The 15,237-nt window shown below is 44.3% G+C and overlaps 2 protein-coding genes across 2 annotated transcripts in view; one reads left to right on the top strand and one right to left on the bottom strand.

Annotated features, from left to right (window-relative positions):
• The window catches only part of LOC141121652 (uncharacterized), a 447,439-nt gene that overhangs the window by 142,409 nt on the left and 289,793 nt on the right, over window positions 1-15,237 (top strand). The gene's annotated exons all lie outside the window — the stretch shown is intronic.
• Window positions 1-15,237, bottom strand: part of LOC141121729 (uncharacterized) — a 373,994-nt gene that overhangs the window by 183,292 nt on the left and 175,465 nt on the right. The gene's annotated exons all lie outside the window — the stretch shown is intronic.

Here is a 15,237-nt window from a genome sequence, read left to right as displayed (position 1 = left end):
TTCACTGCCTGGCCACATACAGAGGCCCAACATGCATGGAGCACCATCAGGTGTTCTAGGAGCATAAATTACACATCACATTTCTCAACCACCTGTTACACCTTTGAAGGCCCTGGAGCACCAGGACAATGGAAACACCCACAAAATGACCCCATTTTGGAAAGCTAACACCCCAACGTATAATCTATGCGGCATAATGAGTCTTTTGAATGGTTTATTTTTTTCCAGAAGTTTTTGGAAAATGTGGAAAAAAATGAAAACACATTTTTTTTTACACAAAGTTGTCCGTTTATAAGATATTTCCAACACATAGCATTTAGATAGCAAAAATGACACCCCAAAATACATTCTGCTACTCCTCCTGAGTATTACGATACCACATGTGTGGGACTTTTTCACTGCCTGGCCACATACAGAGGCCAAACATGCAAGGAACACCGTCAGGTGTTCCAGGGACACATAGCATGCACATACCAAGAATTACACCCCAAAATACATTATGCTGAGCAAAGCGTAAACAAAAAAGATTACCTGTGGTTGTAGTAGCGCAGTTGTACGCAGGAGGAAAGCACTGGTCCAGGCAGCAGGCAGGGACTTGGTCAGCAGCGGCGAACACAATTGTCCAGGCAGCAGGCAGGGTTACTGTCCATATAAAGTCCAGGGTCAGTGCAGGCAGAGATATTGTCCGCAGTGCCAAAAATATTGGTCCTGGTAGTAGGCAGGTCCATGTGGTGTGGTCAGTGCAACAGGCAGAGGCGTGACGGCAGTAAGTCCTACAGGCAGAAGTAGGGCCTCGTTCAGGACAGAATGGGGACAGGGGTAGAGGCTTCTCCCACCCAAATCTCTTTGAAGCCTCCGAGTCTCCAGACCCTAATCTAGGATTGAGAAAACAAAATAAATTGTTTTCTTCATCCAGAAAAACAATTCTGGAGCCCCTCACATATGTGAGACCCCTGTGTTGAATCCCACTAGTCCAGTTGCAGGGTACAAGATCAGTCCAAGAGGCAGGCAAATATCATGGTCAAACAGTCCAAGGTCAGTTCCAGATCAGGCAGAGGTATGTACAGAATCGTTGGGCAGAAGCATGGTCGAATAACAGTCCAGGGTCAGTTCCAGATCAGGCAGAGGTATGTGCAGAATCGTTGGGCAGAAGCATGGTCGAATAACAGTCCAGGGTCAGTTCCAGATCAGGCAGAGGTATGTGCAGAATCGTTAGGCAAAAGCGTGGTCAAATAACAAGCCAGGGTCAGTTACAGAGGAGGCAGTGGCATAAGGGGTGTGAGGGTAAATTGCAGGAACGGAGGCTTACGTTTACCATACTTTACTAATAATTTACTAAAGTATGGTAACGACGAAAACATTCACCTACGCAGAGGCCTGGTTCAGAAGGACATTGTGCACAATAATAAGATCTCTCTGAATCCAGCTCTGGTACACACTTTACATTTTTTTTGCCGTCGTTGGCCTGTTGGTTTGGGAGGGATCTTATCTGGGAAGTGGCGTTCGGAGAGTCGACTTAGAACATCAGATCGGATATTTTCTGGGGGGCCGTTCGGGAATGTAAGGGCAGTGAAAACGTCTTCCTGGTAGCCAAGGAAGCGTTTGGGGTTTTGGGTGGAGTTTCGATAAATGACATAAGAATTGTAGATGGCCAAATTAAAAAAATAAATTGCGACTTTCTTATACCAATGGTATGTCCGTCTTGTGGCAAGGTACGGTTCCAGCATCTGGTCATTCAAGTCGACTCCCCCCATAAACAAATTATAGTCAAAGACACATTTAGGTTTCTGTATGGGGCCATTTCTTCTGGGGACTTCCATGAAGGTATCATCGTGGATTGAAGACAACATGTATACATCTCTTTTGTCTCTCCACTTCACTGCCAAAATCTCGTTGTTTCGTAGACTCGCCGTTTCTCCTTTTCTCAATTTTTTATTGACCAGACTTTGAGGAAAGCCCTTCCGGTTCTTTTTGATGGTACCACATGCAGGCGTCTTCATCCGATGCAGGTTGTGGAAAAGGGGCAGAGATGTGTAGAAGTTATCTACGTACAGGTGGTAGCCTTTCTCCAGTAGGGGGTATGTGAGATCCCAAACAATTTTCCCGCTTGATCCCAAGTAGTCTGGGCAATTAGGGGGTTGCAGCTGGGTGTCCTTCCCTTCGTACACTTTGAAGGCATACAAGTAACCTGTGACTCGGTCACATAATTTGTATACCTTCACCCCATAGCGTGCCCTTTTACTGGGAATATATTGCTTCATCTTAAGCCTGCCACTAAACTTAAGAAGGGACTCATCCACACATATGTTTTTGTCTGGGGTAAACAGCAAGGGGAATAGTGCAGAAAAATAATTTAAAAGTGGCCGAATTTTGAAAAGTCTATCATAGTTTGGGTCATTTCGGGGAGGGCACTGGGTATTGTCGTTGAAATGAAGAAACCTCAATATCATGAGGTATCTGTTTCTGGGCATCACCTTGGAGTATATTGGCAGGTGTTGGAGGGGGCGGGTTGACCAATAGGACAGCAAAGTGTTTTTTTTCGTGAGTCCCATGTTAAATGTGAGCCCTAAAAAAACCTTCAACTCCACCACCGTTAGGTCTCTCCATTCGTAGGGACGGGCATAGTAGGATGTTGGATTATTTGCAATGAATTGATGTGCATAAAGGTTGCACTGGGCCACAATACTTGACAGCATGTCCTCGGTAAAAAATAAATTAAAAAAATCTATTGGGGAAAAATTCTCCGTGTTCACCTGGACTCCTGGCTGGGCAGTGAAAGGGGGAATGTTGGCTTCTCCTGAATTAGGAGGAAGCCACAAGGGGTTCTGCAGGGCATAGGGAAGGCTGGCTTGGGTCCTTGGCCTTTCTTGCCGAGGCACTGCGGTGCTGGTGGACGGGACTGCCGTGCTGGTGGACGGGACTGCCATGCTGATGGACGGGACTGCCGTGCTGATGGACGGGACTGCCGTGCTGGTGGACGGGACTGCCGTGCTGGTGGACGGGACTGCCGTGCTGGTGGACGGGACTGCCGTGCTGGTGGACGGGACTGCCGTGCTAGTAGATGCCACTGCCTCCCCACCAGAACGCCTTCGTTTGGCGGGCCGAATCTCTTCCTCCTCTGAGTCACTCAGTGTTTCACTACTGAGGACTGGCTCATAAGTTATGTCCGACTCGGAATCAGAAAGGGAATCTGAAAAAGAGAGCTCCCCGTTGCTCTCGTCGGCCTGGGACAGTATTTGGTACGCCTCCTCGGCGGAAAAGCTTCTTTTGGCCATGGTTGCTAAGCCTGCACTGATGAGGCGGCACTGATGAGCACAGATGGGCACTGAGGTGGCACAGAGGGGCACTGATGAGGTGGAACAGATGTGCACTGATGAGGTGGAACAGATGTGCACTAATGAGGTGGACAGATGTGCAGATGTGCACTGATGAGGTGGCACAGGTGGGCACTGATGAGGCGGCACAGGTGGGCACTGATGAGGCGGCACAGGTGGGCACTGATGAGGCGGCACAGGTGGGCACTGATGAGGCGGCACAGGTGGGCACTGACGAGGTGGAACAGATGTGCACTGAGATTGCACAGATGTGCACTTATGAGGTGGAACAGATGTGCAGATGTGCACTGATGAGGTGGCACAGGTGGGCACTGATGAGGCGGCACAGGTGGGCACTGATGAGGCGGCACAGGTGGGCACTGATGAGGCGGCACAGGTGGGCACTGACGAGGTGGAACAGATGTGCACTGAGATTGCACAGATGTGCACTTATGAGGTGGCACAGCTGGGCACTGATGGGACGGCACAGATGGGGCGGCACAGATGGGGCGGCACAGATGGAGCGGCACAGATGGAGCGGCACAGATGGGCACTGATGAGGCGGCACAGATGTGCACTGAGGCAGCACAGATGTGCACTGAGGCAGCACAGATGTGCACTGATTGGCACAGGTGGGCACTGAGGTGGCACAGGTGGGCACTGATGAGGTGGCACAGGTGGGCACTGATGAGGTGGCACAGGTGGGCACTGATGAGGTGACACAGGTGGTCACTGATTGTGCAGATGTGCAGCTGGACACTAATCACCGCTGGGCAGACAGGTGGACACCGATTGGCACAGGTGGGCACCGATTGGCACAGGTGGGCACCGATTGGCACAGGTGGGCACCGATTGGCACAGGTGGGCACCGATTTGGCACAGGTGGACACCGATTGGCACTGTACTGATGCTGCACTGTACTGATGGGGCACTGTATTGATGGGGCACTGTATTGATGGGGCACTGTGTTGATGGGCACTGTATTGATGGGCACTGTGGGCACTGTAGGCACAGTAAATGTTAATACAGACTCACAGATCGCTGACAGTTTCTCTCTCTCCTCACACGCTGTCTCTGTGTGAGGAGAGAGAACCGGCAATGAGAGATGATCTCAATTGTTTACATTGTAGATCATCTCTCATTGGAGGCAGCGATCGCGCTGTAAACGGCCGCTGTGATTGGCCGTTTACAGCGATCTGTGATTGGCTGTGTCCAAGGGACACGGCCAACACAGAATTTCCCCGTTGCGCGCTCGTGAGCGCGCACGGGGAGCGAGGAAAGGGGAGGCCGTCATATGACGTCCTCCCGGGAATTGACATCCGCGCTGAAGCCGTCATTCGGCTACGGCCGGATGTCAGGTGGTTAAAGGCTTATATGCTTGGTATTGTCATAAAAAGTGTTTGGAGACCCGGGTCCTGCCCCAGGGGACATGTATCAATGCAAACAAAAGTTTTAAAAACGTCCGTTTTTTCAGGAGCAGTGATTTTAATAATGCTTAAAGTGAAACAATAAAAGTGAAATATTCCTTTAAATTTCGTACCTTGGGGTGTCTATAGTATGCCTGTAAAGTGGCGCAGTTTTCCCATGTTTAGAACAGTCCCTGCACAAAATGACATTTCTAAAGGAAAAAAAGTCATTTTAAACTACTCGCGGCTATAATGAATTGTCGGGTCTCGGCAATACAGATAAAAGTCATTGAAAAAAATGGCATGAGGGTCCCCCCAAAAATCCATAGCAGGCCCTTTGGGTCTGGTATGAATATTAAGGGGAACCCCAAACCAAAATTTAAAAAAAAAGGGCGCAGGGGTCCCCCTCAAAATCCATACCAAACTCTTCAGGTCTGGTATGGATTTTAAGGGGAACCCCATGCCAAAATTTTTTAAAAAATGGCTTGGGGGTCCCCCCAAAATCCATACCAGACCCTTATCTGAGCACACAACCTGGCAGGCCACAGGAAAAGAAGGAGGCACAAGAGAGCACCCCCCCACCTGAATCATACCAGGCCACATGCCCTCAACATGGGGAGGGTGCTTTGGGGTAGCCCCCCAAAGCACCTTGTCCCCATGTTGATGGGGATAAGGGCCTCATCCCCACAACCCTTGCCCTGTGGTTGTGGGGGCTGTGGGCCGGGGGCTTATTGGAATCTGGAAGCCCCCTTTAACAAGGGGACCCCCAGATCCCGGCCCCCCTGTTTGAAATGGTAATGGGTACAAATGTACCCCTGCCATTTCACAAAAAAAGTGTCAAATTGTTAAAAAAAAACACAAGACACTTCTTGGGACAAGTCCTTTATTAAAAAATAAAAAAATAAAAATGTCCCACAAAGTCCATTCATCTTCTTCTCTCGCTCCACCGACGGACCGAAAAAAAAATCTCCGCACACCGCCACCGATCCGCCTCAATGGGAGGCACCTGCCGTAATGACCATTCTCTCAGGTGACAGTTCTTTTATAACTGAGGGTGGGGCCACATGGTGACGTGCCCGGGTGACCCCACCCCCCTCTGACGCACGGGGACTTCCCAATGGCTTCCCCGTGGTGCCAGAGGGGGCGGAGCGAGAGAAGAAGATAAATGGACTTCGTGGGATATTTTTATTTTTTTAATAAAGGACTTGTCCCAAGATGTGTCTTGTGGTTTTTTAACATTTTGACACTTTTTTTGTGAAATGGTAGGGGTACAATGTACCCGTTACCATTTCAAACAGGGGGGGCGGGATCTGGAAGTCCACTTGTTAAAGGGGGCTTCCAGATTCCGATAAGCCCCCCGCCCGCAGACCCCCACAACCACCGGGCAAGGGTTGTGGGGATGAGGCCCTTGTCCCCATCAACATGGGGACAAGGTGCTTTGGGGGGCTACCCCAAAGCACCCTCCCCATGTTGAGGGCATGTGGCCTGGTATGGTTTTCCTGTGGCCTGCCAGGTTGCGTGCTTAGATAAGGGTCTGGTATGGATTTTTGGGGGGATCCCACGTCATTTTTTGTTTAATTTTGGCGCGGGGTTCCCCTTAAAATCCATACCAGACCATTCAGGTCTAATATGGATTTTGAGGGGGACCCCTACGCCATTTTTTTTTTTAAATTGGCGCAGGGTTCCCCTTAATAGCCATACCAGACCCAAAGGGACTGGTATGAAATTTGGGGGGACCCCACGCAATTTTTTTAAATTCTGGTTTGGGGTTCCCCTTAATATTCATACCAGACCCAAAGGGCCTGGTATGGATTTTTGGGGGAACCCCCATGCCGTTTTTTTCAATGACTTTTATCTGTATTGCCGCGGCCGACAATTCATTATAGCCGCGAGTAGTTTTAGATTACTTTTTTCCGTTAGAAATGTCATTTTGTGCAAGGCCTTCTAAACACCGGAAAAATGCGCCACTTTTCAGGCATACTATAAACACCCCCAGGTACGAAATTTAAAGGAATATTTCACTTTTATTGAAACCGCACTCTCTATAAAGTGCAAGTGCAAAAATTTTTAATCTCTTACCACAAAAAACTAGTGAAAATACTGATAATAACTAAAATCATATATAACTGTCAACTAGTCCAATCGTGAAAACACCACATGGGTGTTTAATAATCAAAGTCAAGAAATCAAAATAATAATATAAAAAAATGTTTAAAATAAACAGACAACATCTGAATGACTTCTGGATAAAATCTTCCTAATATTCGGAGATCATCAAAGGGGTTAATCTTCCACCACCATCACCGGCCACATAGTCTACTTACCAGAATGTAGTAACTCCCATTACAGGAGTCAAAAACGCTTCAATGGAAAGTGCCAGATGGATTCTCAACCACGGCTTGATCCAAATGCTGTGTAGTCAGGAATGCTGAACCTGCATGGACACTGGATGGCCTTGTTGCCTGTTCGCAATAGTCCGTTCGGCTCATCCCTAGTCTCTAACAACCCCTGTAGCATGTTCATAGTCTCTGACCGTTTTCTGTATCATGTCTGCAGTCTGACCATCTCCTATATCATGTCTGCAGTCTCTGACCATTTTCTGTACCATGTCTGCAGTCTCTGACCACCTCTTGTATCATGTCTGCAGTCTCTAACCATTTTCTGTATCATGTCTGTAGTCTCTGACCACCTCTTGTATCATGTCTGCAGTCTCTGAGTCTCTTTGAGCATGTCTGCTGTCACTGACCATCTCTTAGAGCATGTCTGCAGTCTCTGACAGTCTCATGGAGCATAATTGCTGTCTCTGACAGTCTCTTGGAGCATGTCTGCAGTTTCTGACAGTCTCTTGGAGCTTAATTGCTGTCTCTGACAGTCTCTTGGAGCATGTTTGCAGTTTCTGCCAGTCTCTTCGAGCACATCCGCAGTCTCTGACCGTCTCCTGTATCATGTCTCTTGTATAATGTCTGTAGTCTCTGACAGTCTGTTGGAGCATGTCTGCAGTCTCTGACCATGTCTGCAGTCCCTGACAGTCTTTTGGAGCATGTCTGTAGTCTCTGACCATCTCCTTTATTACGTCTCTTGTATCATGTCCGCAGTCTCTGACCAGCTCTTGTATGATATCTGCAGTTTCTGACCATCTCTTGTATCATGTCTGCAGTCTCTGACCATCTTCAGTATAATGTCCATACCTCTGCTATGCAGTCTCTGACTATATTAATGAAGTTCTTTAAGTTAGGCTCAGACAAAGCGATCAAAGCATATTTTATAGGTACAAGGAAGCATGGGGTTTGTTTAAACACATCACGTAAGACCCTCCCACTGCTAGGTGCTTGACCACGCCCACAATTTACTGTGACGTAGCACCCCACAGGTCTTTTTACTCCTCCAGTGTCCCTCATTCTGAAGTTCAAAAGTTGGGAGGTATGGTATGATCTCAGGTATTAGTATGAAGCCATGTCTGATGAAGGAAACTAAAGGGTCTATTTATAGAAAATGAATGGGATGAGTGTGACAAACCTTCATCCAGCCATTACATATTCTGGCCATAATGTAACAAAGTGATTTCCTATGATTGTCAGCTCCATCTAGTGGCCATAATGGGGTATTTTTCCTGACATACCTCCATTAGTAAAAATAGCAGAATACAGCATTATGGCCACTAGATGGAGCCAAGGAAATCAGTGTATAAAATAAAAACACATCCAATATTCATCACAGCTGGGTGAATGCTGCTCACATTCGTTCAACTTTTTTTTTTAAATAGACCTCTAAGTGTTTGTGAAAGCTTACACCACAAAATGTACTCAGCCAATGAAAGGTAATGACTCCATTTTTATTTTTCTCCTGCTATCAATGGCCAACACGGTACAACACTTCATCCATGTCTTTGGGGATCTCTGATCTCCTTATGAACTCAGGGATGTACAATTCATATCTCCTGACACCCGGGATATGCAGTTCTGAGGGCCACATGGGGTTTTTTTCTCATTCAGCCCTGCTGTTGGCAAGCAAGGAGCAGGTTTACTTGTCGGATGGAAGCATTTGGGTGGCTGAGCGAATGTTTCCACACCCCCTCGGTAAAGTGCCCCGACCCCGACAAACACCCGCTATATATCCAGTGGGTGATGATGGGTAGAGGGGAGGGAGGAGAGAGGACACACATTCACTCTCCTCCCCTTCTTGTTCCTGACCCGGAAACGGCATGTATGACATCACTTCCGGGCCCCCATTGACAGTTTTTCCGCCATCAAGGCCGGGAAAGAATATAATGCATTGTGATTTGTTCTGCATTACATTCAGTGGAACACAGGGGGGGGCGGGCTCCACTGCTGCCATTATACATGTACCACAAGCGCTGTTTATCTTCTTAAATGTGAGTTTTTTAACTTCAAATAAATATCCAATATTTTTTCCGGAATCATGCTATGTAGCATTTTGTTCTCCTCTCCAACTATATATATATGAATGCATGGGAGAATTTATCCATCTTGCTTCATGAATAGCTACCTTGGAGGTCACTGCTCTTTGAGAGCCGTTTGAGGACTCTTGGGATTACCTGATTTATCTGTCCAAGGTCGCCAGATCCGAAGCCTCCATCTTTGGTGTACGCCACCACAAGCCTGACTCATGGGGCGTATGCCCTTTTGGGTTCAAACATTCTGGTAAGCCTTCATCTAATTGCTGGTGGATTATCTACTTGTAAAACCCTCTTCAAGAGTTATTTTTACTTTTGATGTCAAATGGATGTTATGAACACTTGGCTTCTATTCGTTTAAATTTTTTGGACTCACTTCGCATTGGGCTTCTATAACTTATGGATTTCATGTTTATTTGCTTTTCATTATTGATGCATTATCACTGTGAACTCATCTAATCAAGGTTCAACACATTTTTTATTATTGAGTGTGAAACTCACAACATGGTCTTAGTTCATTTTTGAGATGTGTTTTTAGCGCTGCACTTCTATCTTTATGAGCACAGGGGAAACATTGGATGTCTCATTAAAAAGAACCTGTCACCATAAAATCATCACATAGGGGACTTTGTCCTCTATGATAGTGATTCTCAACCTTTTTTTTAGTCAAGGTACCCTCCAAAATTATGGACAGTCTTGGGGCACCCTTCAAAATTATGGACAGTGCTGAGGCACCCTCCAAAATTATGCACAATCTTAAGATACCCTCCCAATTTATGGACAGTCTTGAGGCACCCTTTAAAATTATGGACAGTCTTGAAGCACCCCATTCTAAAATGTAAAAACTATTCTAATGCCCTGTACACACGGTTGGACATTGATTGGCCTTTCCGACAACAAAATCCATGGATTTTTTCCGACGGATGTTAGCTCAAACTTGTCTTGCATACACACGGTCACACAAAGCTGTCGGAAAATCTGATCGTTCTGAACGCGGTGACGTAAAACACGTAGGTCGGGACTATAAACGGGGCAGTAGCCAATAGCTTTCGTCTCTTAATTTATTCTGAGTATGCATGGCACTTTGTGTGTCGGATTTGTGTACACACGATCGGAATTCAACCGATCGGATTTTGTTGTCGGAAAATTTTATAGTCTGCTCTCAAACTTTGTGTGTCGGAAATTCCAATGGAAAATGTGTGATGGAGCCCACACACGGTCGGAATTTCCGACAACAAGGTCCTATCACAAATTTTCCATCGGAAAATCCTATCGTGTGTACAGGGCATAATACTTCTACATAATGAAACAACATCCAACACGTAGGACACCCAATGTTAGAAGTGATGTATTCTTCCAAAGCAAATACACTTTTGAAAGCTGGTACTGACTAGTATACCAATGTTTCCCCCCCCCCCCGTTTTTCTCCATCACTCAGCTAATGAGACTCCAAAGCTGATGGAGAGGAACAGGGGAGGGTCACACAAGGATGATATTCAGGCAACTGACATCTTCCTTATCAACTCATGATGTCATTGGTCCTTAGGAGGTTTGCAGCTAGAAGGTTGTAATGGTGACAATGAAAACCTTTTGGCTTTTTGTAACTAAAAGGCTTCATCCACCCTCCGGCTTGTATACAATTTTGGGGCAATTTTTAGGCATTTTGCCAAGGCACCCCTAAAGAAACCTCAAGGCACCCTGGTTGAAAACGGCTGCTCTATGTGATGAAAAATAAAAAACTGTACAAAATTAAATGTAAACCCAGGCACATAACCCCCCTCCTCTCAAAAAAAAAAAAATTGAGACCCCACCCCCACATATACACATGTACAATCATAAACTCACACATTGGGGCGCCTACACCTGAAAACGTTGATTGTGATAGACGTTACATATTGGTCTCGCACACTGGAAGGAGAGCGATAATTCTACACCAGACCTCCTCCATAACACTAAACTGATGACCTATAGGGGACTTTTAAAGTGTCACCTACAGAAAATATAGGGTACTGAAGTTTGTCACCATTTCACAGGCGCACACAAATTTAAGGTTTGAAATCTCCAGGGCGTCTGCTTTCAGAAAATATATAATTTTTTTTTATATATATAATCTTCAGGCCTAAAATTATTTAACTCCTTCCCGCCCAGCCTATAGCAGAATGTCGACAAGGCGGGGGTTCCATTATCCTGACTGGATGTTATATGACATCCAGAAGAATAAGCCGATTGTGTGCGCGACTCTTATATAGGGTCTTTATCATGTGATCAGCTGTGTCCAATCAAAGCTAATCACATTGTAACCAGGAAGTGCCAGTTATCGGCTTTCCTTTATTCATGTTGACAAGGCGTGAGTAATATTTAAACCAATATTGATCATGAAGGTGCCTTGAAAGCAGTTGAATGGGCCCTGAGGAAGGAGAGTTTGGCGAATGATGGTTTTATTGCATTTATTCTTAGGTGCTTAGATTTCTGCTTACGGCACAATTTCTTTTGGTATGATAACACATTTTACTTACAGACCAAGGGAGTCGCCATGGGCGCTAAATTCGCCCCCAGCGTGGCAAACTTATATATGGCCAAATGGGAAGAGGAAGGTGTTTTAAATCAGGATTACGGTGCTATTTTACTATACAAAAGGTTTATTGACGATCTGTTGATAATTTGGAAGGGTAGTATGGATGCATTGTTAGCTTTATTGGATTCTATGAATAACAATGATCTGAACATCTCTTTGACCTGGGATGTAAATAGAGAATGTATTCACTTTCTGGACTTAGAAATTTTTAACACCAGGGATGGCTTGATTACAAAGACGTTTTTTAAAGCAACGGATCGAAATTCCTACATCCCGACCTCCACCTGTCACCATAAACCTTGGCTAAGTAATATACCCAGAGGCCAGTTCACAAGGATGAGGAGGAACTGCACGAGGATTGAGGACTATGATTACCAGTCTAACATACTCACCGATATGTTTATAGACAAGGGGTACCAGAAAGAATTTTTGAATAAAGAAAAAGTTGGAAGTCGCTGGCCTTAGTAGAGATAATTTACTTAAAGATAGGGTTCAGACTACGGAAGAAGATGTTAATGATGGTATTAGTATGGTTCTGAATTATTCTTTACAAAACAATGAAGTACAAAAAATTATTCGGAAGTACTGGAATGTTTTGAAACAAGATGTCCACCTAAAAGAGATACTCCTAGAGAAACCCAAGATTATTTTTAAGAGAGCACCCAACTTACGAGATAGGTTAGTTCATAATGTGGTTGAACCACCCCCCCAGAAACCCTCAATGTTCTGGGACCTAAAAGGTTTTTATGGGTGTGGGAGATGTTACAGCTGCGTTAGGGTTCCTGGTAACAACAGAAGATTAAAGGAGTTTACCAATCCTAGAAACAACCACTCCTACACCATTAGAGATTTTATATCCTGCGACACGATAGGGGTTGTTTATGCGTTAAAATGCCCATGCAATTACATCTATGTGGGGCGGACTATTAGGGCTTTGAAAGACCGTTTAGAAGAGCACGTAAGGAATATACGTAAGGGGTCTGACAAGCACCATCTGTACATATATTTCAAGCGTGTACATAATCAAAGCACGCTTGGGATGAAATTTTGGGGGATAGAGGTACCCAAACGCCACTGGAGGGGTACCAACTTTGTAAGAGAAATTAGTAAACGTGAATCATGGTGGATACACCAGCTCGGCTCCATGGCCCCGGGGGGGCTTAATAAGGAGTTCGATTTAAGATGTTTCTTGAGTAATTATTGATTTCACCTTTTTGTATCCCACCTAGATATTCATATTTTACAGTACTTAAAAGGTTTTTTATGGGTATACATTATGACGATTCGCTTGATTTTGATTGGATTCACTCTAGCCACTAAAATAATATGTTTGCACATCGGGGAGCGATTAAGCTCATATAGTGCCTTTCACAAAGCACTCCCCCATATTTATTGCTTTTTGATATAACGCTCTCCTGGATTACTTAGCACTTTTTAGATATTTAAATGATCGCCTGATTAACATTTATGGTATGGTTCATATAGATTTACTTTTCCCCTTTTACCATTTGGTGAGGCGGCTATTTTTTAGGTGTTATTACTAGATAGTAATTGTAATATTCCAAGACCAATACGCATTTTCAGGAATACTTTAGTTTATATTTGTAATTTTATCGTATCTACTGTATTCCAGATGTATATTTTTTAGGTTATAGAATTTTTATATATAAAAATATAATTTTTTTTGTATCAATTTTCTATATTTATTTTAAATATTTTTCTATATTTATTTTAATATTTTTATTTAAATATATTTTAATATTTTTATTTAAATACATATCTGTGAGTTTCCTATTACAGAGCAATAAAGGTTACAGGTCCCTTTAAGGGTTTTATAGGATCCCACAATGATGATTGTGCTGTATTACTGATGCGAGAAACATACTTAATTCTCAGTATGATTTTAAACAAAATTTTTTTATATATATTTTTATATTGTTATATATTATGCCATTAGATTAGTACATTTGTAGTTTTTTGATGTTAAATATATTAATCGCTAGTGCAATTACCATTATTTGTGGTGTGCGATGTGGTGTCTACTCTGATGTGTGGCTCTGTCCTGGATTAGGATTATACTTATGCAGATAGGGTTAACACCGCTTACTATAGCGTTTCATTTCCTGCTTTTTCTAAAATATCAAGGCTAGCATACAGCGTCTTTTGCTGTTGTTTTTACATAGTTGGAGCCTAACACTAGGATGTCAGCGATCCCAGGCAAAATGGCCGCTGTTGGAGCCGAACACTAGGATGTCAGCGGTCCCAGGCAAAATGGCCGCTGTGACAGTATAAATTACACATAGAGCGCCCGTCCTATTAGATCCCCCAGATGAAGGCACGTATACCCTGTGCCGAAGATGCGTAGGGGAGGGGCAGGACGGAGCTTTCTACACACAGACAGGCAGAGGATTGTACACTGCACTGCACACCACAGGATTCATCTGTATTGCATACTTTGGATAGGATGGTGCACTGACGCACCCAAGCATTGTGAGTACCCTCCTGGAGGGATTGTTTTTATGGCTTTTCAAATAAATTCCTGGCGGTATTATGCTATGAGTCTCCTTTCTTTCATATATGTCACCATTTGAGCGTGGTACAGATCATCACCAGCAGACCCTGTATGAGCCCTGGAGTGGCTCTAATGCGTGTTTTGACACTGTTTAGCCACTGTGTCACACGCTCTAAGGTGAGCACATTATCCATTGGGGGTCACTGGAGAGCACTGCAGCATGCCATAACGTGCACATCTCTTAAGAAGAGCATGAGGAATATTTAGCACTTTTTCATAAATACAAGCATGAGGAATGCCTGCTATTTGTTTGGACACTATTGTGCACTTTGATTTATATACTCTTGTGAATGGTTTGGACTGAGATATATTCATTTGTATGAATTGGTTTCGGACACTTTATTTATCAAGTAGCACTTATATATTTTTGTTAATTATTTAAAAGATTTTTTCTTTTCTCTCTCACATTTTTTTTTTTTTTGCATGTTACCATTTATTCATATATTCAATTGTGGATTTTAGTCACTTTCTTCACAGGCGTTTGACACTGTTTGTAATTTTCAATATTGTATAGATTTATTATATTCTTTGTTCACGTATTTATAGCCTTTAGTGCATGCACATATATTTATTTTATTTTGGCATATACACGATATGGAACGTGGTTAGTGTGTGCAGCTGAATTAGGTTCATTGATTCACATTGGAGGCATTAACCCATTTGTGGCTCACAAGATTTTAGCACTATTTTTTAAGGCGTGAGTAGAGGAGAGCCGATCAGAGGCTCTCCTGACAGGGGGGATCTGCATTGATAATCAGCATTGATTATCAGTAAAGGCCCATCAGTGATGATCCCCCATGATGACCACCAGTGATGCCCAGCAGTCCCGCCTGTGATGCAATCAGTGCCCACCAAGTATGGCAATCAGTGCCCATCAGGGATGCTTGTCAGTACCTCCTCATCAGTGCCACCCATCAGTGCTGCATATTAGTGCCTCCTCATCAGTGCCCATCACT

This window comes from Aquarana catesbeiana, unplaced genomic scaffold (assembly GCF_042186555.1).
Source record: "Aquarana catesbeiana isolate 2022-GZ unplaced genomic scaffold, ASM4218655v1 unanchor228, whole genome shotgun sequence".
In the NCBI taxonomy this organism is placed as follows: domain Eukaryota; kingdom Metazoa; phylum Chordata; class Amphibia; order Anura; family Ranidae; genus Aquarana; species Aquarana catesbeiana.
This window is presented reverse-complemented; position numbering and strand designations above follow the sequence as displayed.